Below are 12,021 nucleotides of genomic sequence, written 5' to 3'. Positions count from 1 at the left end.
CAATGGCTTTAACAGCATCGTTATAGCATTTGAATAATCTCAATGATTGACATATGAATCTGGATTCCATGAAGTGTCTCAAAACAAGCCTGCTTTTTTTTTTTTTATCAAAGTCAAGGATACATGATGCTACCCTGTTCTTTGTAACACTTGGAAATGACCACGTTTTATATTATCTTCCTGAAACCCATAAATAGAGATGTAAGCATTTACTTTCCTGGGATGTTACCCAAATATAAAAGCTATGTTAATGATGATAACTGAAGGAAAACTAATATAAAGGAACAAGAAAGTGAAGAAAAGAGAATGGCCGGGTCACTGCTGGCGCACGCCTCTAATCCTAGCTATTCAGGAGGTTTAGATCTGAGGATTGCGGTTCAAAGCCAGCCTGCACAGGAAAGGCATGAGACTCTTATCTCTTGTGAACCACGAACAAACCAGAAGTGGTGTTTTGGCTCAAAGAGTGCTAGCCTCAAGCAAAAAGAGCTCATGGATAGCACCTAGGCCCTGAGTTCAACCCCCCACAATTAACAAAAAAGAAACAAGGAAAGGGGGGCTGGGAATATGGCCTAGTGGCAAGAGTGCTTGCCTCATATACATGAAGCCCTGGGTTCAATTCCCCAGCACCACATATATAGAAAACGGCCAGAAGTGGCACTGTGGCTCAAGTGGCAGAGTGCTAGCCTTGAGCAAGAAGAGGCCAGGGACAGTGCTCAGGCCCTGAGTCCAAGGCCCAGGACTGGCAAAAAAAAAAAAAAAAAGAAGAGAAAAGAAACAAGGAAAGGAAGGAAGGAAGGAAGGAAGGAAGGAAGGAAGGAAGGAAGGAAGGAAGGGAAAAGTAAGAGGAAAGAGAAGGGAACAGTGAGGGAAGGGGTGAGGAGAGGAAAGGAGAAAGAGGAGACAAGATCTTCTATTTGGTCTCACTTTCTCTGAAATTCCATGGCCACTTTTTTTTTTGTCAGTCCTGGGGCTTGAACTCAGGGCCTGAGCACTGTCCCTGGCTTCTTTTTGCTCAAGGCCTAGCACTCTACCACTTGAGTCACAGCACCACTTCTGTCTTTTTCTGTATATGTGGTACTGTGGAATCAAATCCAGGGCTTCATGCATGCTAGGCAAGCACTCTACCACTAAGCCACATTCTCAGCAATCTATGGCCACTTTTTGCATCCAGCCAAGAGTAGAAACACATTGATAAGGCTAGTCCTATATATATTGGGGACAGTGTCTTAGCTTCTCCAAAGAGGTCTATAGGAGTCTAGACCAATGCAACTTAAAAAAGTACAATGTGCTAAAAAAGCACAACCCACTTAAAGACAGTATTTTAGTCATCTAGTGTTATGTTTTAGATACTCTATTTCTTGGCCAACTAGTGGGTGGAAGCTTAAGTCAAAACAAAATCTTATAGTCTTCCCCCAAAACACCATATATTCACTAGATGCCTTAGTAAGTATAAGGTACATTGAGTCACCTGTTAAAGTCCCTTAGGTACTCTTGCCCTTGTGGTAGTTTGTGGTATATTGGAAAAGGTTCTTTGTCTTCCTGGAGGTGCAGCCCCACTCTAAGACACAGGTTGAACAAGTCTCTCTGGGTTTCAGCTTGGTTCAGTCCCTCAGTTGTTTGAGGTACGTTGGACACAACTGAAGAATGTGGTCTTGCCAACCAACTCCCTCCTTTCTTCCACCAGGTTTCCATTGTTTGAAACATCTGTCTTGATTGGTGCAGGAAGAGCAGGTTCACCCTTTCCTAATCTCTATGGCCATCCTAACTCCCATGCTCTTCTGGAATCTTGCCAATCTAAAGGTAGAGTCTGGCCTGGTGCTGGTGGCTCATGCCTGTAATCCTAGCTGTTCAGGAGGCTGAGATATGAGGACTGTGGTTTAAAGTCAGCCCAGGCAGGAAAATCTGTGAGACTCATCTCCCATCAACCACCTAAGTGGGCTGTGACTTTTACCCAACAGTGCACAGCAGAAGTGACCTTGTAATTTCCAAGGGTAGGTCATAAAAAGAGATATGCTTATTGACTAAAACACACACACACACACACACACACACACACACACACACACACACAGTACTAAGCTGCATTTAGGAAATCTGACCGTGGTTGGGTAGTGTAGCTCAGTGATAGATTTACCTTACCCAGAGTTTGACCCTCAGCATCTATAGCCAAATAATGCACACAAAGCATTTGCATAGGAAAATAACAAAAACCAGTGGAGATGAGGGAGGTCTGGGATATCAATTAAACAAAATTGCTATTGTGCTGGTAACTATTGGAGCCCGGTGCTGGTGGTGGGGGTTAATTATACTCTGAGCTCTACTTTTGTGCATATTTGAAACAGGAGAGTTTCTAAGGGGTGGGAGGATTTACTCTCCTTTGGTCCATTCTTCCAAGCCAGGGTTTGTGGTCACATACCGGTGGTTAAAACAGATGTGAACATGCCTTCTCTGCATGCCTGAGGCTTTCCTGAGACCCAGGATCCTACCCTAAATGTGCAGGAATTCTCCCATAGAAACAGACTAGCAGAAGTTGTATTCTTAGACAAATATTTAGGGTACTCCTTAAATTGGCATAAATTCTTGGTTGGCTAGAAGTCTGGTGCTAGGTGCACAGGGGCATCAGTAAATTCTTGGCAAATTGATTTTAAGAAACCTGATAGTTCAAGATGAATTCACTTGCTCTGAAGGTTAAGTAGTATTCTGTTTTCAGCCTTGAAATCTATCTGTCAGCAGAAAGGCAGGGACGTCATGGGCTGCGTGTTGCTATGCAGATGTCTTTTGGAAGTTCTTCCTGTTTGCTTGTGGATCTTCCTCCTTAAAGGAAAACTATTAGCTCACACTGCAGCCTGATGCTCTCTGTTTGGTTTGGGCTATGTCACTAAGCTCAAAATAGAAAGTTCTTTTACTGCAGAGCAGGGAGGGAGGTTTAAATTTATCAATGCAAACAACAAAGGTGACATTATACTGGCATTTCTTCAGTAGTGAGTAGGGAGAGAGAATGCCTATTTCATTAGAAGGACTGATCTGATACTGGCAGGGGTAAGACCAGGGGACAAGCTTTCACTGTAGTGAACTGGGCTTATTTCCCATCCTGGCTCCCATCACTGCCTCCGTTCAGCACTGTCACCTCTTTTAGGACATGGGAAAGCAGCTGAGCCACTGGGGAATCAGTCCCAGAAATGTCAGTTATCAGAGAGGGAACAATTCTCTGAGTCAGAAGCTTCTGGAGGATTCAATCCTTGCTACAGAGTTGGGTAGCAGGAGGTCAGACTTTTTTCCTCTCAAATGATCAAAACAATTTAGCCAGGTGCTGGTGGCTCACACCTGTAATCCTACTCAGAAAGCTGGATCTGAAGATCACAGTGCAGAGCCAGCCTGGACAGGAAAGTCCTTGAAATGCTCCAATTAACTATCAAAAAAGCTCAATGTGGAATTGTAGCTCAAATGGTAGAGTGCTAGTCTTGAGCACAAAAGCTTAGGGAGAGCACCTAGGCCCTGAGTTCAAGCCCCAGGACAGGGGAGGGGAGAGGGGGGAGAGGGGGGAGAGGGGGGCGTGCATGTACACACACACACACACACACACACACACACACGTTTAAAGGATCCCCATTGTTGGAAGGAATTTTGGGGGCAGGGAATGAGCACTCTCCATTGGAGGGGAAGTAAACTGATCTAACCATTTTGAAGAACAACATAAAGCCTAAACTATGGAAACATGAACCACAAGATGGGGACCCAGATGAGTTCTTTTTTTGACTCTGGAAGTCTAAATTGGTTCTGCAGAGAAGTACTTGCCTGTGTGCAACAGGAGACCTTTGTAATAATGTCAGAATAGCAATATGCAGAATAACAACAATGTTGGAAACAAATAGTTGTCCATTCAGTGAGAGAGTTGAGGGTAAGCCTGGGTATTATTATTTTGGAGAATAAACTCTTGAGATTATTCTGGATCAGTCAAAATGAATTAACTACAGTGAAATGTGATACAATATTGAAAGATCACATACAACAAGAGACACTCTCTTTATAAAGCGAAGCATAATTTTTTAAAATTACTGTTTAGGAATAGATACTGATAAAATAAAACTACATAGAAAAGAAAGCAAAGGAATGAGCAGAAAAGCCAGGGTGGTTCCCTGGAGACCCCAGAAAAATGGGACAGGGCTGTGGTTAGAGTTTGGTTATTGTCGAGGTCCTAGCTTTTGTTCTGGATGGCTGGTTCATGGGTAATAACTACATGATTAAATTAGTGAATTTTCCACCTAAATTAACAAAAACCAGACTATCCACATACCAATTATGAGGGTATGTCATGAACCAAAGATTAGGTACACAGAATGGCTTTTCCTGTGTACTTAACATGGACAAAACAAAAGCAGAGTTTGGCTTTGGTGCAGCCATTTTACTTTTAAGCATTTATCTTAAAGAAGTAAATACTGATATACACAGACTGTGTGACAGGGTGCTGCCTAAAATCCTAGCTACTAAGGAGGGTGAGATCTGAGAGCTGTGGTAAAAACCAAGCTGGACAGACAAATATTCAGGACTCTTATCATCAATTAACCAGTAAAAAGCCAAAATTGAAGGGTTATGTAAGTGGTAAAGCCCTTGTAATGAGTAGAAAAGTTGAACAAGCACATGCATATGCACATACACAGAGTTCAAGCTAAACATACACGCTCCACTTTTATCATACTTCTGTATGTAAAAATAAAAATAGAAAACTAAGAATCAGGGGCTGGGAATATGGCCCAGTGGTAGAGTGCTTGCCTCATGTACATGAAGCCCTGGGTTCAATTCCTCAGCACCACATGTGCAGAAAAAGCTGGAAGTAGCACTGTGGCTCAAGTGGTAGAGTGCTAGCCGTGAGCAAAAAGAAGCCAGGGACAGTGCTCAGGCCCTGAGTTCAAGCCCCAGAACTGGCAAAAAATAAAACAACCAAACAGAAAACTAAGAATCAAACGAATGGATTAGTTGTATACATTGGGTTATATTAATGTATAAGAAAACTAGGTAGTATTAAAAGTATTACTTTAATAGTGTCTAAATACATGTGAAAATATCAGTTGAATAATCTGAATGAATAAACTGAATCAGTTCAATAAAACAGGTTCCACAACATGAATTGTTTTTTGGGTTTTTTTTTGGTCAGTCATGGGACTTGAATTCTGGGCCTGGGCGCTGACCTTTAACTCTTCAGCTCAAGGCTAACGCTCTTCCACTTGAGCCTCAGTGCTGCTTCTGATTTTCTGGTTGTTAATTGGAGATAAGAGTCTCACAGACTTTCCTATTTTCCTTCCCAGCCTGACTTTGAACCACCGTGATCCTCAGATCTCAGCCTATTGAGTAGCTAGGATTACAGGTATTAGACACCAGCAACTGGTTGAACCCAGTTTTTTTTTTTTTTAATTCCCAAGTACAAATGTGGGAACATGTGCGCGCACATGCGCGTACACACACACACAAGCTGGAAGAAATGCACATTTAAATGATGGCATCTCTTATCTCTGGATGCTGTAATTGTTTCCTCCTTAAATTTGAAGTAATTCAAAATTTTCTACAGCAAGCATGAATTCACATAATTAACAGTAATTTTATGCCTCCATTTTATTATTTAAAAAATAGATGCTAACTAGAGCACTGATGGCTCATACCTGTAATTCTAGCTACTTGGTAGATAAGATCTGAGGGTTGCAGTTCAAAGCCATCTGGGACAGGAAAGTCCATGAGACTCTTATCTCCCAACTAACCACCGGAAAACCAGAAGTGGAGCTGCTGCTCAAAGTGTTAGAGCACTATCCTTGAGTGAAAGAGCTCAGGGACGGCACCCAGGACCTGAGTTCAAGCCTCATGACTGACAAAAAAAAAAAAAAAAGATGCTAATAACTCATGTAGAAGGTATTCTTGTTACATGTTCAGAACTTCAGATGGAATAATTTCTTTAATGCTTAAGATAACCATATGAGGACAGTATTATTATGGTTTTAAATTATAGTACATATGAAAATGTCAAAGGTTAGTGGGTTAAATCACTTGCAGGAGGAGCACATAAAAAAATCATAGGAAATGGTGCCGTGTATGTGGCTTCCTAGAAGCTCTTCAAAGCGTAGACTTGGTGATAATGTTTGTCTTCCAGACCTAGAGATGGTTACACCAGAATGATCACCTTGAAAAATAGTACTACAGCGGCTGGGGATATGGCCTAGTGGCAAGAGTGCTTGCCTTGTATACATGAGGCCCTGGGTTCGATTCCCCAGCACCACATATACAGGAAATGGCCAGAAGTGGCGCTGTGGCTCAAGTGGCAGAGTGCTAGCCTTGAGCAAAAAGAAGCCAGGGACAGTGCTCAGGCCCTGAGTTCAAGGCCCAGGACTGGCCAAAAAAAAAAAAAAAAAGAAAAGAAAAGTAGTACTAGAGAACCTAGATCCCTAAGTTTACTCAGAGAAAGGGGGTCACGTGGCATGTCTGAGCTGGGCCTACCCAAGGCAGCCAACCGGAGAACATAGGGAGGGCAGTCACGAGGGGTCTGTGGCAGCCAAACACCTGCAGGTTTCTGATGAGTCTCTTGTAGAAAAAGAAATCCCATTGGTTGGAGAGTTGAGATGTTTTAGTTGAAAGGCGAGCTTGCAGAGTCTCAATGGGGAGGAGGAGGGTGCTCTAGGGGATGAGACAGAGCCAGAGACTCAGCTGCGGTCTCTTCTCATCACTCATGCTTTAAATATAAGCTCTGATGGGATCAAGGAGTCACAGATAAAATGCCTTTCTCAAAGCCTAAGCAGGCAGGATCTGGTATCCAGTTTGGACAAGATAGTGGAAAACAGACTCAAGGGAAAAAAAAATCTCTTGGCTTCAGCACCTGTACTTGGGAGCTGAAGAATTTAACACCTTAATGTTGTAGAATAAACAAATGCAGGCATGTTTTCCGATGTTTTCTCCAAGCATTGAGAATAGATATGATTTAAGAGAGATGGATTTGAACAGTCTCTCTTCTTCTCAGCTGAAGCCTTCTAGATTATTCTTTAAGATATAAGAATAGCTTCTGTGAAAATACTTCCCCAGTTCCCCCCAAAACAGGGTTCTTTGGAGCAGAAACTTGGTGTACTATGTATTATGCACCTTTTCCTTGTATCCCTCTGCCTTACCCCTTATCTACATGTATCCCTATGCCTACTGTGTGGTAAGTGCTAACTAAATGTTGATTTTGTATCAGGCATGGTGGTATACACCTGTAATCTCAGCATTCAAAAGGCAATTGTGGAAGAGCTCAAGTCATCCTGGGCCATCCTGTCTCAAAATGACAACAAAGCTTCTTGTTGGAACAGAGATCTATAGAGGTTTAGGGTATTATAAAATTCCTAGAGCTAGGAATCAAAATCATTTTGGGGACTCTGATTCCTGAGAGAATCTGATAAAAGCTAAGAATTTTTCCCTGGGAGAAAAGTATACACAAAAGAAAATTCTCACTGGTGTACCATTATTACATAAACTAACACATACACGAATATTTATGTGTAAAACTGAGGAAATCTGAAAAAAATGGATTAAATCAATGTCAATATCCAAGTTGTGGTACCATTCTACTGTAAAATGTCATCGCTGGGAAACAGATCTCCCTAGATTTATTTTTGTGAGTATGTGCGCGTCTGAGGGCTTGAACTCAGGGCTTGGGCACTGTCCCTTAGCTTTTTCACTCAATGCTAGCACTCATTTGAGCCATGCCTCCAAACCCTTTTATTGCTGTTTCCAGTTGACAGAGGCTCTTTCTCTCTTGCCTACTCCTTCAAAGAGAAGACATCCTTTCTCTACAAGCTAACCATCAACTTGTAAGCACCATATTACTCCTGAGCAGCTAGGATTATGGGTATGAGCCAGCAGCACCCAGTTACAATCTTTTTTTTTTTTTTTTGCCAGTCCTGGGGCTTGAACTCAAGGCCTTGGCACTGTCCCTGAGTTTATTTTGCTAAGGTTAGCATTCTACAACTTGAGCCACAGTGCTCTGGCTCTTTCTTCCAGCTTTTTTCAAGGAATCAAACCCAGGGCTTCATGCATGCTAGGCAAGCCTCTACCACTAAGCCACATTCTCAGCCCTACGATAGGATGCTTAAGAGCTGCAGTAGAGTGCTTGTAATACTTTTCATAAGGCGTTTACCCCGCCTTCTAGAGTGTTGAACTTTGCCTTCCATTCCAGGTTGAGTTTTTTTCCCCCGTGACAGGAAAACATTTCCTTCTGTAACAGAATGCTGCCTGGATGTCATGGGTTGGAACCAGGGACATGATCATTTTTCTTCCCCTTTTTTCTTTCGCCAAACTACAGGAGCTGGAAGGAAGGCCTAAATCTGTGGCAAGGTTCCTGGCCACAAAACATTGGCCACCTCTAATTCCAGGCGAAAGGGCAATATAAATTGAGTTTTTCTGAAAACTTCAAACATGAAACACAGAGAAAGACATTGACTTTCAGGAAGAATTGGGTATGCAGTGTACAAAAACCTGGTAAAGGGGGCAGGGGAGGTCCAGTTAGCCAAAACATGTCAGGTTTTCCAAGGGCACAGCCACTAACATGACTGCTTTAGACTTTATTTGGAGACTTCTGTGGGCATAGAAGGCCTAGGTACAAAAAAATATATTATTCTTTTCAGGCATAGAACCCTTTTCCTTTTCATATACAGGACTCTGAGCTGACAGGAATGTGAGACTAACCAGCGTCTTTTGTTTTTTTTTTCCTGGAATTGGAACTTGAACTGGGAACTGTCTACTACTTCAGCTACAGCTCCACTTCTGGCTTTTTGATGGTTAACTGGAGACAAGAATCTCATGAACTTTCCTGCCCATACTGGCTTCAAGCTGTAATCCTCAGATCTCAGCCTCCTAAGTAGCTAAGATTATAGGTGTGAAACACTAGCACCTGGCCTATATGATGTTCTTGATTTTTCTATGCTCTATATATTCTACCCAAACACCATAATGTATTTCATGGCAAATGCTGAAGGACTCCAATTGGCATCAGGATCCACTGAAAAATACTATAGAAATAGTTGGATGCTGTGGTTCATGCTTGCAATCCCAGCTACTTGAAATCAGGAGTATTGCAGTCTAAGGCAAAAAGTTAGAGAGACACCCATGTTAACCAGTAAGTTAGGCCATGGTTGCATCAGCCTGTTATCCCCTAGAAGGCCTGTCCCCAGGCAAAAACATGAGCCTATCTGAAAAATAACTAAAGCTGGCTGGGGATATGGCCTAGTGGCAAGAGTGTTTGCCTTGTATACATGAGGCCCTGGGTTCAATTCCCCAGCACCACATATACAGAAAATGGCCAGAAGTGGCGCTGTGGCTCAAGTGGCAGAGTGGTAGCCTTGAGCAAAAAGAAGCCAGGGACAGTGCTCAGGCCCTGAGTCCAAGCCCCAGGACTGGCAAAAAAAAAAAAAAAAAAAAAAAAAAGAAGCATGGCTCAAGTGTATTAACACTTGCTTGTCAAGTATAAGGTCCTGAGTTCAAACACCAGCATCACCAAAAATAAAAAACATAAAAGTAGTATATAACACTTCGTTGAGGGGGCTAGGAATATGGCCTAGTGGTAGAGTGCTTGCCTTGTATACATGTAAGCCCTGGGTTCGATTCCTCAGCACCACATATATAGAAAAGGCCAGAAGTAGCACTGTAGCTCAAGTGGTAGAGTGCTAGCCTTGAGCAAAAAGAAGCCAGGAACAGTGCTCAGGTCTTGAGTTCAAGCCCCTGGACTGGCACAAAACAAAACAAAACACTTGTTGAATATTTATTATCTACTTCTTGGTATTTTACAGTTACAATTTCCTTTAATCCTCAGAAGAAACTTACTGGGCTATAATAATGTTTCCTACTTTATAGATGAGACAACGGAGACTGAGAAAATGTACCAAGAATTGAAACCCAGGTCCACCTGACTTCAGTGTTATTTCTTACTGTACCCTGCTTTATGTCTCAGTAAGTTTAGAAGTCATGGAACTAGAAGGAACAACAACAACAAAATAAACCTAACGTAAGACCTAGAGAATTGCTGACAAATGAGATCCACCTCATTACTTCTCCATGTTTAATGCCAATTTTTTATATCTTGGCTAAGAGTGCCTATTATAAAGCTATTTGCTCAAGGTTATCCTCCTCCTACCCCACCCCCATCATCAGATGGTTTTTATTTATAGCCATGTTTAAACATCATGGGCCACACTCCGATTCACTGTATACAGAATTTGTCATCTGAGCAAAGAGTCTTTCTCCAAGCCAATGTTCTTCTGTTCACTCTCTGCTTTTCTCCAGGAATTTTCTTTTCTTTAAAACAAATGGACAATTCCTTTTGGCTTACTTTAAAATTTTTGTTCCAAGTCTTCCTCAGCTGTTGACTTGAGTCAGTCAGATCAAATTAGCTAAGGCTAGATTAATCAAGCTGAACTTTCAAGTCCATTTTGAGTGCTGCAGATTTCTTCTAAAGGCAAAGATACTCTGATTAACATAGTTCTCTATTCTGTATCATCATGTCTGCCTTGCTTTCATGAACTGAGTGTTAATAAGAGCTCCTTAGAATTCATTCTTTAAGAATTTAAGTCATGGCATCTAATTATTTGGCAGTATGTTTTAAATACATATAATTATATCTTCCTTCCATTTTGTGATGGTGGCGAGCCAAGTAATCTGCATCAAGGGAAAATAACACCTACATTAATGCTACCAACCAGGCGTCTACCGTATTTGAAAAACCCTTCTCATAATTTTAACACATAGTTGGTGTTCAATATTTCTTAATCTTCCAAATAAGCATCATCATTTTTTTTTTGCCAGCCCTGGGACTTGAACTCTGGGCCTGGGCACTACCCTGAGCTTTTGTGTCCAAGGCTAGCACTCTACCACTTGAGCTACTGCTCTACTTCCAGCTTTTTGGGGGGGTACTTTTAATGGAGATTAGAGTCTCATGGACTTTCCTGGCTGGCTTCAAACCATGATCCTCTGATCTCAGACTCCTAAGTAGCTAGAATTACAGGTGTGAGGCACTGGTGCTCAGTTCATGTTTTTATCTTTTCTTCTTTTTTGGTGGCCGCCCTGGTGCTTGAACTCAGGGCCTGGGCACTGTCCCTTAGCAATTTCTGTTCAAGACTGGTGCTCTCCCCCTTGAGCCACACCTCCACTTCCAACTTTATGCTAGTTGCTAATTGGCAGTAAGTCTGAAGGGCTTTTCTACCCAGGCTTGCTTCGAACTTTGATCCACAGATGTTAGCCTCCTAAGATTTGGATTACAGGAGTAATGGGTGTCCAACTATCACCACTATCTTGGTGGGTAAGTTAACTCAGCAAGGGGAAATTACACTGACCTTGCTCCATATTTCAGTCCTTGGAAGGTCAACTCTTGATGGTGGGTGGCTGAGATTTGGGTTTTTTTTGGCCAGTCCTGGGCCTTGGACTCAGGGCCGGAGCACTGTCCCTGGCTTCTTCCCACTCAAGGCTAGCACTCTGCCACCTGAGCCACAGCACTGCTTCTGGCCGTTTTCTGTATATGTGGTGCTGGGGAATTGAACCTAGGGCCTCTTGTATCCAAGGCAGGCATCCTTGCCACTAGGCTATATCCCCAGCCCTGTGGCTGAGATTTGGAAGTGTGAAGGTTTAAATGCTGTTATCTTGGACAAGTCCCTTCTCTTCTGAGTGCCTGTCTGCTTCTTGCACAGGACTAGTTCTCACAATACTGAAGACTAAGATAGCACTCTGGGCATGGCTTTATAATCATGAGCACCAAGTGAAAGGTCCATCTCCCCTCCCCCACTCATTCCACATACACTTCTACCATATGGGGATGTTAATTGCAAAACAGGATTCCCACCCCCCCCCCCCAGTCTGGCAAACATGTGGTAAACCTGAAATACAGTACTTTCTTCTGGGCACACTAATGGGAGGTACAAAGGGAAAGCAGAATTGCAGTTTCCAGCCCAAGGAAGCCAAGCCAGACTGCCTTGCCAGGCAGGTTGTCTGGGATGAAGAGTACTTGGGGAGGCCCGTGGGTCA

Source organism: Perognathus longimembris, chromosome 25, assembly GCF_023159225.1.
Source record: "Perognathus longimembris pacificus isolate PPM17 chromosome 25, ASM2315922v1, whole genome shotgun sequence".
Taxonomy (NCBI): domain Eukaryota; kingdom Metazoa; phylum Chordata; class Mammalia; order Rodentia; family Heteromyidae; genus Perognathus; species Perognathus longimembris.
Note: the sequence above shows the minus strand (reverse complement) of the source record.